Genomic DNA, 11296 nt, shown 5'->3' with positions numbered 1-11296 from the left:
AGTCAATTCTCCTTGAAAGAAAAGTATTAATGGATTAGATGATTCAAAAATTCAAAACACTCAGTTTCCCCATATTGCCACAGCTGTAATGTCAACATTAGCTGTTAATAAACAAATATCCTCGTGTCATCATTATCTTGCTCAGTTTTCACTTCTCCATGAGCCAACTTTAGTCTCAGCCCTGGAAGCGGTGCATGAGTCACTCTGCACTTTCCAGGGCTGGCTGCATTCATAAAACTGCAAATTTAAGAGTGGAACCTTAAGTATCCAGGACCAAAATCTGAGGTCTGTCCTCACTGGTGCAGGGAAACATTCAAGGAGGACCCTGAATGTAGCTCCTGCACTGTAGCAAGGCGGCAGCAAAAGTCTAACAGGAGGAAACCCATCTCCATTACCTTATCTGGTAGATTCTGGAGGTCCTCCAGCTCCCCAACAGAGAGATTCTGCCACGCACACCCCAGTCATGAAGCCCCGAAAAAGGGATAGGCCAAGGAAGAAGGTGTGCTGAGAAGGCCTGAGTGGGGACCCCAGAAACCAGAGAAACATATAGTGGAGTCCTACAGAGCAAATTCTGGTCCCTCAACAAAATCAGATGGCTTGAGAACATGGAAATGATGTGCAATAAATGAAATAATGGAAAAAAATCTTTTTGCCCCTACCCACAGCCTCCCCTCACCCCAGTTATAGCCAGTTTTATGATTTCACAATACTTTGTGTTATTGCAATATTTTCTTGGTGTTGCTTTTGAAAAGAATTCAAGTATATCACTCATCATGACTATGTACTGATTTAGCAGAAAATCAACATAGAGTCTCACTGAACTTCAGCTTCCCCAAACAGACAAGCTGTGGGACCCAAAATTTGTCTTGTACCCTTGGTGGAATTAATTATTAAAGAATGTAATAAAAAGTTAAAGTTTAAAAGTTAAGACTTCTAAAGAGCTGAACAGCAGTGGAGAAGTACAAATATTTCTCCCAAAACTGTAGACTGGAAAGAAAAAAGTAGAGGTAGTAAATGGAAGCATGCACTACTCCTCATTCTTTTTTTCCCTTTACTTCTGTCATGGGCCAGAGTGGCTGCAAAATCACCGTGAAATGAAGGACCTTGCCCTTCTAACCTGACACCCAAACAAGAAGCAGACAGAGGTGGAAGAGATGGGCTGCTCCTGAGTCAGTTCCACAGTGTGAATTTGAAATCTTCCCTCTCTTACCCTTTATTATACTTCTGGACTTTTTGCTGTATATATGGAGTAGGAATCCTGTCAACTTCTGTTCCAAGGTCTCCATTTCAGATACATACTCATTTTTTTCAGAGGCTGGTGATTGGGTTCCAGGATATTTTTTCTGCACTGAGCTTGGATGTGCTTTTGTCACCTCATGCAAGAAGGCAACAAATAAACTGAAGTCTTTCAATACTCTTTGAAATGTGTTTGCCTGTTATTTTGCCTATTCATGCTTCTGTAAGTGTCTATCAAACAGTAAAGTGTGCATTATTTACAGAGCAGATACACTGAGATCCTTTAGCACAAACTGTAGGTGTACATCACACCTCACCAGGAAGAGTGATTCTGTCATCACGGTCCTCCTGCGGTGCCACCTTTTCTGGAACTAATCTGACTAGTGTTAATTCTGATAGAAATTTGGGGTGTATCTGTTAGGAATTAGACCGAGACCAGTCACAGTGTTTGCCATACAGACCACAGAGCTGACAGCAGCAATGACAGGCAGCTTTCAAGGACCTTTTGCAGCCTGAGTCTGTGCTGGGCCAGTACATCTGCAGTGTATCTCCAGTGAGCACCAAGAGCAGGTGTCTGATCCTGAACACAGTTCCCAGGCTGAGAGCTGCCCTAGAACAGACATCTATCAGCTGTTTTCACAGCAGCTCAATCCAAGGTTACGCAGCTGTGCTGTATCAAAGCTGACCTTGAATGAATCTTCCTAGGGTGAAAAAAAATCACTATTTTTCTATAAAGGCTACATTCATTTTCCCAGACAACAGGAAAAGAGCTCTCAAACAACAGAAAAAAAAATCCCCAAAACATGGAAATGTAAAAAAAAAATGTTTTAAAACCTCTTTTTCTGCTGGTGTTCTTTGTTAATGATAATACAGATAGCCTGTGACACACGAGCAGCATGGAAACTGACATGGAAGATGTTTTCTGAGCTCAAAACGGTGGAAAGTGTAGCCTCTCAGGATTTAAGTAGCAAGTAGCTGGATAACTTCTAAGAGGTAGTGCTGTCCTGTATCCAGATTGTCTGAATGTATCATGAAACTTCAGGGCATAGAGAAGGTTGGAAAGAGGAGGTAAAAACATGGGACAGATTAAGACAGGGCATTATGGCACACAGCTGCTGCCTTTTTTGAAGCAGTGCACAATAAAGGGTGCAAGAGCACTGGGAGAAGATCCAGCACAGGATTAACAGGTTCAAAATGGGGGCTGTTAAGATCCATTTAAAATGAAGTTGGCATCAGCAAAGTAACAGAGCCATTCCTACAGTGGCCCTTCTAACAATCACTTGGAATATTAACGTGCACTATCACTCATTGTCAGCCCACATACTTAAGAAACATTCTTTATGGGAGCCTTATCAGTAGAATCTAAGTTACCTTGCTATGAGTTTTCAAGTTATGATTATCAAGTTCCTCCAAACTATGGAGAAATTCCATCCTCGTATAAGATGGACATGCTTACAAACGTTTGTCCTGTCACTTAAACAACATGTGTTCTGTGTCGGACACTCTTGCAGCCACCTCTTTGTCCCCTGCATCACTTCCTGTGCTCTGATTCACAAGTCAGTTGGCTCTGTAAGACAGTGAGAACAGGGACTTTGGGTTCTGGTACTTGACTCAGATGACTCAATGCAAATCAGCAGAAGTCAAGTTCTTATCTACATAATTTTATACTTATTTACATGTGGAATTTGAATTTTTAAATACTATGGGTTTGTCCCCTTTGAAAAGGGAGTAAAAAATATATTTATTTAGAATCTGAATATGCACATTTTTTAGCCCATAACCAAGACTGAACAGTTGGTATCTTCTAGATTTGGGGCAGTTTTTAAGGCGGAAGTGGCACAGCCCTCCATTAAGTCTTGTGAAAGGGCAGTGAAACACCAGAAAAATTAATGGCTGCTATATTTACAAGGGCCCACACATAGCAACCTCAGCAGGGGAACACATTTCACCCTTGAAATCAACTCTGTTGTGAATGAAAGCAGTTTCCAGAATCGGTGCTGGAGAGGACCGGCTCCTCCAGTCACAGACAACAATGCAAAAGAGTTCTTTAGTCCAGAAGGGTCCCCACAAACCACAAAATACTTCCCAACACCCTGTAACAAGCCTACAACCTATGGTGCAAAAGACCAAAAGCCACACAGACTCCAGTGTGGCACAGGAAGAGGGAAGGAAAGCTCCAGCTCACCACCACCACCTTTGGCGTTGACAAAAGCAATGCCCCTGGGAGAAGAATATTTTTTTTTTATTTGTCTTTGGTAGCGCCTTTTTGATCTGACAATTATTAGTCAAAAAAATTTCCAATTGTGCTGTAAAATACACCCAAATAATGTATTTAATTAGGAAGAGAAACTAGATAGCCATGAGTCCCTAAAACTATTTGCCTTCTTACTCGGTTTTAACTGCTGCTCTGTTGCTTCCCACCGGAGCTGAGTGTTAGCGAACACTAAATACCAAACAGGTTACACTGAAGTGTCCTTCCCTATAAGCAGCAACTGAAAACAACATTCCTCACCCTTCTTTACCAACTGCATTTGTGAGAAACAATCAGAAAAATGTACTCAAGACACAAACCTGTGATTTTCCTTTTTCTATTTTCAAGCTCTCAGTATTGGAGTGAAACCCAAATTTGGATTCTGCCCTCTCAAAATACCCTGTGAGCATTCAGTTAGGTTGGTTTGTTACTGTGCTTCCTACATGATAGGTTATATTCATGGTCACATGTAAGCTAACACATATTTTTGTTTCATTTGCAAAAGAAAGGCCACAACAACAGCAACAAAAGTTTCATTCCAGAGAGATATAGAGCCAGCTTAGACTTGGCAGGCAAATGTTGCTTTAAACATGGCTTGACAGACCTCCCAAAATATAACAAATATGTCATCAGAATATGCTGAAATGGGAATTTTGGTTTGTTGCAAAATTAGAGTGTATTATTTTCCCTTCATTGCAGTTTTGCTGTCTAGTATATAGACTATTTTCTTCAAAAACTCAGAATCCTGCTGTTCTCAGTAGGAGCTGCATATTATGGCAGTGCTGTTGGAAGTCTTGCTTAGAATGACTGAAATGTTTTTGTAGGGTGTCAACTTCCAAGTCATCATTAATGTTTACAGTCTCAATAGCAGTTTGCATTGCTATAGTAACTCTTAAAGGAACATTCCTACAGGAAAACTAAAGGAAAAGGAAGCCACATTTTTACCAAACACTCACAGCATAGGTACTGTTCCTGGGACATTTCGGTAATTTATATTTTAAATAAATGTGACCTAAAGAAAAAGAGGGTCTCTGGTATTAGCAAATCATTTTTATATACTGCCAAGTGATGGGATATGACAGAACTTGCATAGATGCCCACTCTTAAAAAATATAACCTCTGTCAGCTCTGATTGAAGTAAGTATGGGAAAGGGGTTAAGGAAAGTGAGGCTTCTTGTCAGCAATTTTTTTGTGTGTGTGTAATTCTGTGGCTATTAGTATAAAATACTAAGTGTACCATGATATTTCTATTTACCTCTAGGCCAATTTATAGAAAACAAAGATGTATTTTGAGTAATTAGTGCCATGCACTGTAGAGAGATCATTGATATGGTGGTTTATGCCCTATAACATTAATTCCTCTGCATGAGCTAGAGTATATGCAACAATCATTTTCCCAGGAAGAAGCAAATTGTGTTTAACTTCATACATTTTTATAATTGGATTTATGTAAATTTGAATTTGTTCTATGTCTCTCTAATATTTTACACTATCAAAATCCAAATTTCTTTCATAGAGCACTAACCTAAAATCTGCCTTTATTAGGAAAATCCTGAATTCATTTTGCAAACCATTTGTCTTCTAATAATGACAGTGTGTTCTTATCTTCCAGACTGCTTGGAATGCTACAGCTGGGGAGAGGCAATAAGATTTGAATGTTCTCAGAATGTCAAATCATAATCATTTTATGACATTGCAAATGTTTCTCAACTTTTTTATATCAGTTATGACAAAAGGAAGCACAAACTCTAATTTAACTTGTAAAATATCCAACTCTGAAAAGCAGCAAGAGAAAGTTTTTTAGAATAAAAATTTTGCAAACAGGAAGTTTACAGAAATGAGCAAAGTCCAAGAAGTAAGAGTCATATCCTAATGCTGTTCTTACAAGTACCCTACAAACTTTATTTAGTTTGAACTTACTAAATGGCTTTTCCCTAACTTTCCTGCTAGTCTGAGTAAAGCAAAGACAAATTTATGTGGTCAGGGCCACAAACTGAGAGTCAAAACTCCAAGACCTCAGAGGCCTAAGACAAAAACATTTCTGATTAAACAGGAATCATCTTAGTCTGTTAAAGCTCACTACCCCAAAGATTAAGTCATAAGAGACCAGTTCAGACTTTATGCAGCTAAAATCATTGTTTTTCTCTCAGAGGCAAAGCACCAAAAGCTGAGCCTCTATTTTCTTCAGGTTAGGAACATGTCATAGGAGTTTGTATAATGATCCTCTGTGTCCCTTTCTGTTCACTAAAACCAGAAATATTAACTGTGGGTGAAATACAAAAAATTTAAGATGGCAGTAGGGATGAGTCAACCTGAAGAAAATATTATTAGCCACACTTTGCAAATTTAGGATAAATTAAATGAGCCATAGATGGGAAGAGATGGATCAATTTAGATGGTCCCCAAATGTGCCCCTGTCATTGAACTGGAGATGTGTCAGCTCAAAAACACTGGTAAAAAGCTCACATTTGATGGGCTGATGCCAGAGACTGACAAACTAAAAAAGAACAAAAAAGGAAGAGGCAGCAGTTTCGCTGTATTCCTCATGATGTGCTACTTACAAGGTAGAAAATGAAGTTCCTAAAATAGGAGCTGAAAATTAGACAGTAAGGCTAATAAGAAGAAGCTATTCTAGAAAATTAGGATCAAGGTCAACTGGAGAATCCTAGCTGAAGATGTAATTCCAGAGATTTAGAGAAACAAGAACCAGGCAACAAGCAAAGGTAGTATGTGAAAAGTGCCTTATGTGAAAAGTGCAGGGATAGTTCTAGGGAATGCTGAGAAACAAAGTGAGAAGAAAAACTTTATGAAAAGTAAAGAGCAAAAAGAGGATTGATTCTTCTACATAGATAACATACCACACGACCAACATCTAAATACCGTAAATATACTGCTAATTTTATAGAAGTTATCACCTCTGTTACCTTGAGGATGTTAAATGGAATTAAAAGCATAGAAGAACAAAATTTATCTTGGGCCCTGTTATAGGATATATATCCCTGTTAGGATATAAAACAAGTGAAAGCCTTTGCTCATCAGGTTTTCAGTACTTTTATGGGAGATCTTGAGCTCTAACTTTATTTTGAATGTGAAGTTATTCTGTAGCACGAACTACACTTCTGAACCCCACTCTATTTAACCTCAGTCAATAAAAGCAATTTACTTACAAAGGGTTTTCTGAATACATAATAGAAATGTTATGTTCTATGTTCAGATGGAATTGGAGGTTCACAAAAAAATCCCCAAAATATACGTCACTATGTTACATGTTTCTAACTTAGAGGAACAAGGTGCATGGACTACGAGAAAGAAGCAGCTAAAAAAACTGTTTAAGTCATAACTGTCCACATGTCTGCATTGCATATTTTCACCCAAAAATGTTTTTGAAAGTATTTATGCCACCTTTTCAGCATTCTTACAGAAATAATACCAGGGCTGGCCTTTCAGAGCAGTTTGCTACTCTAGGATGAACTGACTGAATCAGGGTGACTTAACCTATATAGTAAACACCATTTGAGGAAGATTTCTGAAAGAACATGAACACAGAAAGGCTGTAACCAAAGTAGCTTCTGTATAAACAATAGAAGAAAGAACCGTGTGTGTTTCTTCTTTTGGATGACTGATCCCAGCAGTGTTGTTTACTGGCCTTGACTATTTATGAGCTAAACACAGAAATATTGTCACAGTCTCACATAGATAAAGCTAACACCTTTCAGGCACTAGTTTGTACTTGTTTGGGCTCCTTAGTTACTTACTCATTTACTTGGACAACTTCAAAGATGAGGCTTAGTTTCTGGAATTTCAGATAAATTTATTTTATCTCAGATTCCCTTCTGCTCAATCTATGTACTTTATAACTAAAGAGACAATATTTGAAAATGCAACAGAGATGTCTACATCTGATTATGTTACATCAAATAAAATCCTGTGGATTTTAATGTATTTTTCTAGATTTGCTTAGATCTAAATTGTGTGTAATGCCTTATTTATGCAACTTTACAAATCACGAGGGTTGAGGACAAGCTTTCACACTGACACATATAGACAGGGAATTGTGCAGAACACCAAAGATAGGTTTTGTTTAACCGAAAGGAGTAAGATTAAATTTGTAAGACTAACTTGCAAAACTACCTAGATTATTAAAAATTAAGGCATTTTAACCAGAATTTGCAAACACAGCTAAGAAAGTCAACTGTCAAACTCCATTTAACACGTTAGGAATAATGAGCCAGACCCCAGAAGAGGCTCACATGTTTGGATATTAAATATTATGAAGCCCAAAAGTCAAGCACCAGCTGTGGACTCAAAAAACAGAGCCAGAATATGTAACACACAAACAGAAGGAGCTACAGCCAGCCAATGGGAGACACTGCCAAGAGGAATGGTCTGAAATTCTCCCTCTCTTCTGGACATAACACCTCTCCAGGGAAGAAGCACACTGTGGCCAAGATCCCTTCCTGAATGCAGGAATGTATGTGCACATGTACTGTCAACCAGGCCACAGATTCTGGCTACGTTTTTTCAAGAGAGAAAGAAGTCACCTCCCACTATTTACAGAGTACCCCCACAGTCAGAGAACATGGCTTAGGTATTGGCCTTTCTTAGTCTTGATGGCTGCCAAACAAAATACTGTGTTTATTTATCTAACCTGGGTCGGGGTAGTGCACTCTTTCAAATGAGATAATATTGCCTACCAGTGTATTTTTTGTGCAGACAAATTCATGGTCCTGAGCAAAAACATGGCTGCAGATGACAGGGAATAGGAAAAACTGCTGAACAATTCAATGTGTTTCTCGTTTTGGAAGAGCTGGAGAGCTGCAGCACTACAATGGCAAGGCATGTGCTTCTAGTCCTGAAATTCCCCATCTCCTCCTCAAGTACTCCTGCTTGAAGCAAGGCAGACAGTAAAGTAGTATTGCAAATCATCCACCTTCAGCCACACATTAGTAGTCATCAGCTGAGTGAGCTGTTAGCTTCACTTCTTAGCAAATACCACGGAAAGCAATCTAAAATAATAAGGTTTACCTCACTGGTTAGGGCACAGACTGAGAGTACTGTTTTACCTCATTTGAGTCTCAGTAGCTTACTTTTCTCCAACTCAGTCACTTCTGAATGGCTGAACATATTAAATTTATTTAACAATTTAAATCCCTGTGGCAGTCAAAGTGTGAAACACCCCAATTTGGGCCTCACAGAGCAAGCCCTCGATTAAATAATTATTCAAGTCTATCCTTGATTCTAGGATAAAGTATTTTCAATACATGTTTGAAGTCTTTTGATGAACCAGCATTTGGGTATTAATGTTATCAAAGTGCATTTCCCGGAGATATGCCTAGAGCTGTACGAAAATGAACTATAGTTTGTAATTTCAGATTTTAAAACAGCAAGGATGCTTTTTGCTTTGGATATTCTGTGGACTTTAACTGAATTTATAAAAAGAAGTGGTCAGCAAGTCCAAGTCACATGAGAAACTTGGCTGAGAAGTCCAAAGGCTGAAGTACAAATTCTTCCTTCATGTTTCCTTTGTCATACTTCACCTTTTCCCGTTGTCAGCAGTGAAGCTTCACTGAAAATGTACTCTCTGGGGCAGTTTTCCATTAATTTTTTCCCCACATATTCCAAAGTGACAATAGTCTAGGGATAACATGAGCATCTGAACAACTACTTCCTGTCAGCCTTTTTTTAACAGCAAGACACACGTTTGCAAGTTCTCTTACATTCAGTCATTTACTGTGTGTCTGCAACCTCTGTAGCAGTGCAGGAAAGTGTACGAGAGCAAACAGTTTACCTTATGGCAAATTCCAAGGAAGTATTTAAAGTTCAAATGAAATTCCAGCATTCAAAGTGGGAGGTTTAAGGAAAAAAAAGCCCCAAGTCTGTCATTGAAAAGTTTAATTATGGACAAAATGACACACACATAGTAAAACACACAAAGGCAGAAACATCTCTATGAAAGCACATTCCAATAAAATCTTAAAAGATTACTTTAATAATAAACCATGCATTCCTGAGCAAGCCATCGCAAGATTAGCTACCAGATTGCTTTGCTGCAAGCAGATTTTTCACAAACTGTTATCAATACCACTTTCAAGGCATTCATGAAAGCTGATGTCTTCTGAAGGTCTCTGCACTTCGGTGGGGTTTCTTGTGCTGCTACCTCAGTTTCCACCCAGACTGGAATCCTGGTGATCCTAATAACAGGCTGTAGTTTGGGTAAAGTTAACCTCCGGAAAGCTATAGAAAAATTCACTGATGTGAAGGGTTCCAGCTGCAACTTCAAGATAATTTTAGACCTGCTGGAAAAATGGCTTGTGTTTGGGAAGTGCTGAGGCTTATATTGTTCTGTACAGAAAAGCAGTTAACTTACACAAAAAAATCCTTACGTAGTGGCTGAGCTTATGCCAGCAGTAGTAAAATCAGACACAAAAAAAAATAAGAAAAAAGTCATTATCCTGGGAAACCCAGCACTCCCTCTCTACTTTAATCTTTAAATGGTCAGTCTTAAAGTCATAACAGCCATTGGGCATTTTATTTTGATTTTGCTGTAGAGAAACAGAAATACTTTTACTCTTCATAAAGTGCAAAGCATGTCCTCATGCAGTGCAGTATAGATGAAATAACTGAATTCCTGTGGGGCTTTCTGCCTGGATTCCTCCTGCATTCAGAAGGCAAGGCATATGTTTAATGTAACAGTTCTGAATTTTAGCATTTAGCACAACAATGCTGGACATCAGGGGAGATGTTCTTAGTCACTTTAGAAAAAAACAATAGTCCATTCCTTCAAGTCTTGAGATATTTTCTATTTTCTAAGAAAATTGTAATTTTTCAAGTTAGTTATTAACCACTTTTCAGTTTTTTAAAAAAAAGGTTTCCTGTGGTGTTGTTAGTGATGTCCCAAGTGCTGGTGCATATTGAAGGACCTCACGCCATTTCTGTACTAGATGTAATTTCATTGCCCCTCAAAAGGGCTCTTAAACTGCTCATTTTTAGCAAATGAAAAGCATTTTCCTCTCTTCCACATTCAACAACAAATAGTACAAATCATATTTGCATTAGTGTGACTAGTCAAAAGTATTTTGGTGAAATGTGCCAGGGGTTAGTTTGGGCAAAACACAGATGATAATCCTGCTTATGCCAGCTCCAGGCTGGCCTGTTTCATAGAAGTTGCTTTGTTAATGCACCATGTTTAAACTAGGCACAATGTCAACCTTCATGTCAGGCAGCCTATGTGACTCTCATAAAGGACGCTGAGCTAAGGATTATTCTTTAAAATACACACTGCCCCAGGACCAAGAAGCTCCAGTCCTGCTGGTGGGTGTTTAGCACAAGTTGTTCCAAACAATGTACGGTGCAGTGCCAGCTGTACAAAACCAACATTGTTAAACATGAATATAACTGTGCCCCAAGGAATTCAGATCTAATCCTGCAAACACGGACGCGTGCGTAGCCAGAAACCTGTTAAACTGTAGCAAAATCTCCTTACTTACGCGGCATGCATTTCCTTCCGTGAACAGTAGGCTCGTGTAAAAAAAAAACGTTTCTCCTGTCCTTTTTGGTTACATTAGCACTTCTCAAATGAAAGGCAGATACAGACAAGTGAGACACAGCTATCAGCTCCTAGGCACCTCAGGCACAGGGAGGAATACCACCGTTTTGCTATTCACGAAAAAAGAACACTATGCCGTATCTAGAAATGCATCATTTAGTAGCTTTGGATGAGGATGATTGCCAAATGCATCCACCAGTTTTGAGCCTTGAACATCCCGGTGGTAAAATATGTTTGTGTTAAATATTTCCCTCTTTTGAACA

Source organism: Aphelocoma coerulescens, assembly GCF_041296385.1.
Source record: "Aphelocoma coerulescens isolate FSJ_1873_10779 chromosome Z unlocalized genomic scaffold, UR_Acoe_1.0 ChrZ, whole genome shotgun sequence".
In the NCBI taxonomy this organism is placed as follows: domain Eukaryota; kingdom Metazoa; phylum Chordata; class Aves; order Passeriformes; family Corvidae; genus Aphelocoma; species Aphelocoma coerulescens.
The sequence above is the reverse complement of the archived record's forward strand: the minus strand, read 5'-3'. Positions refer to the sequence as shown.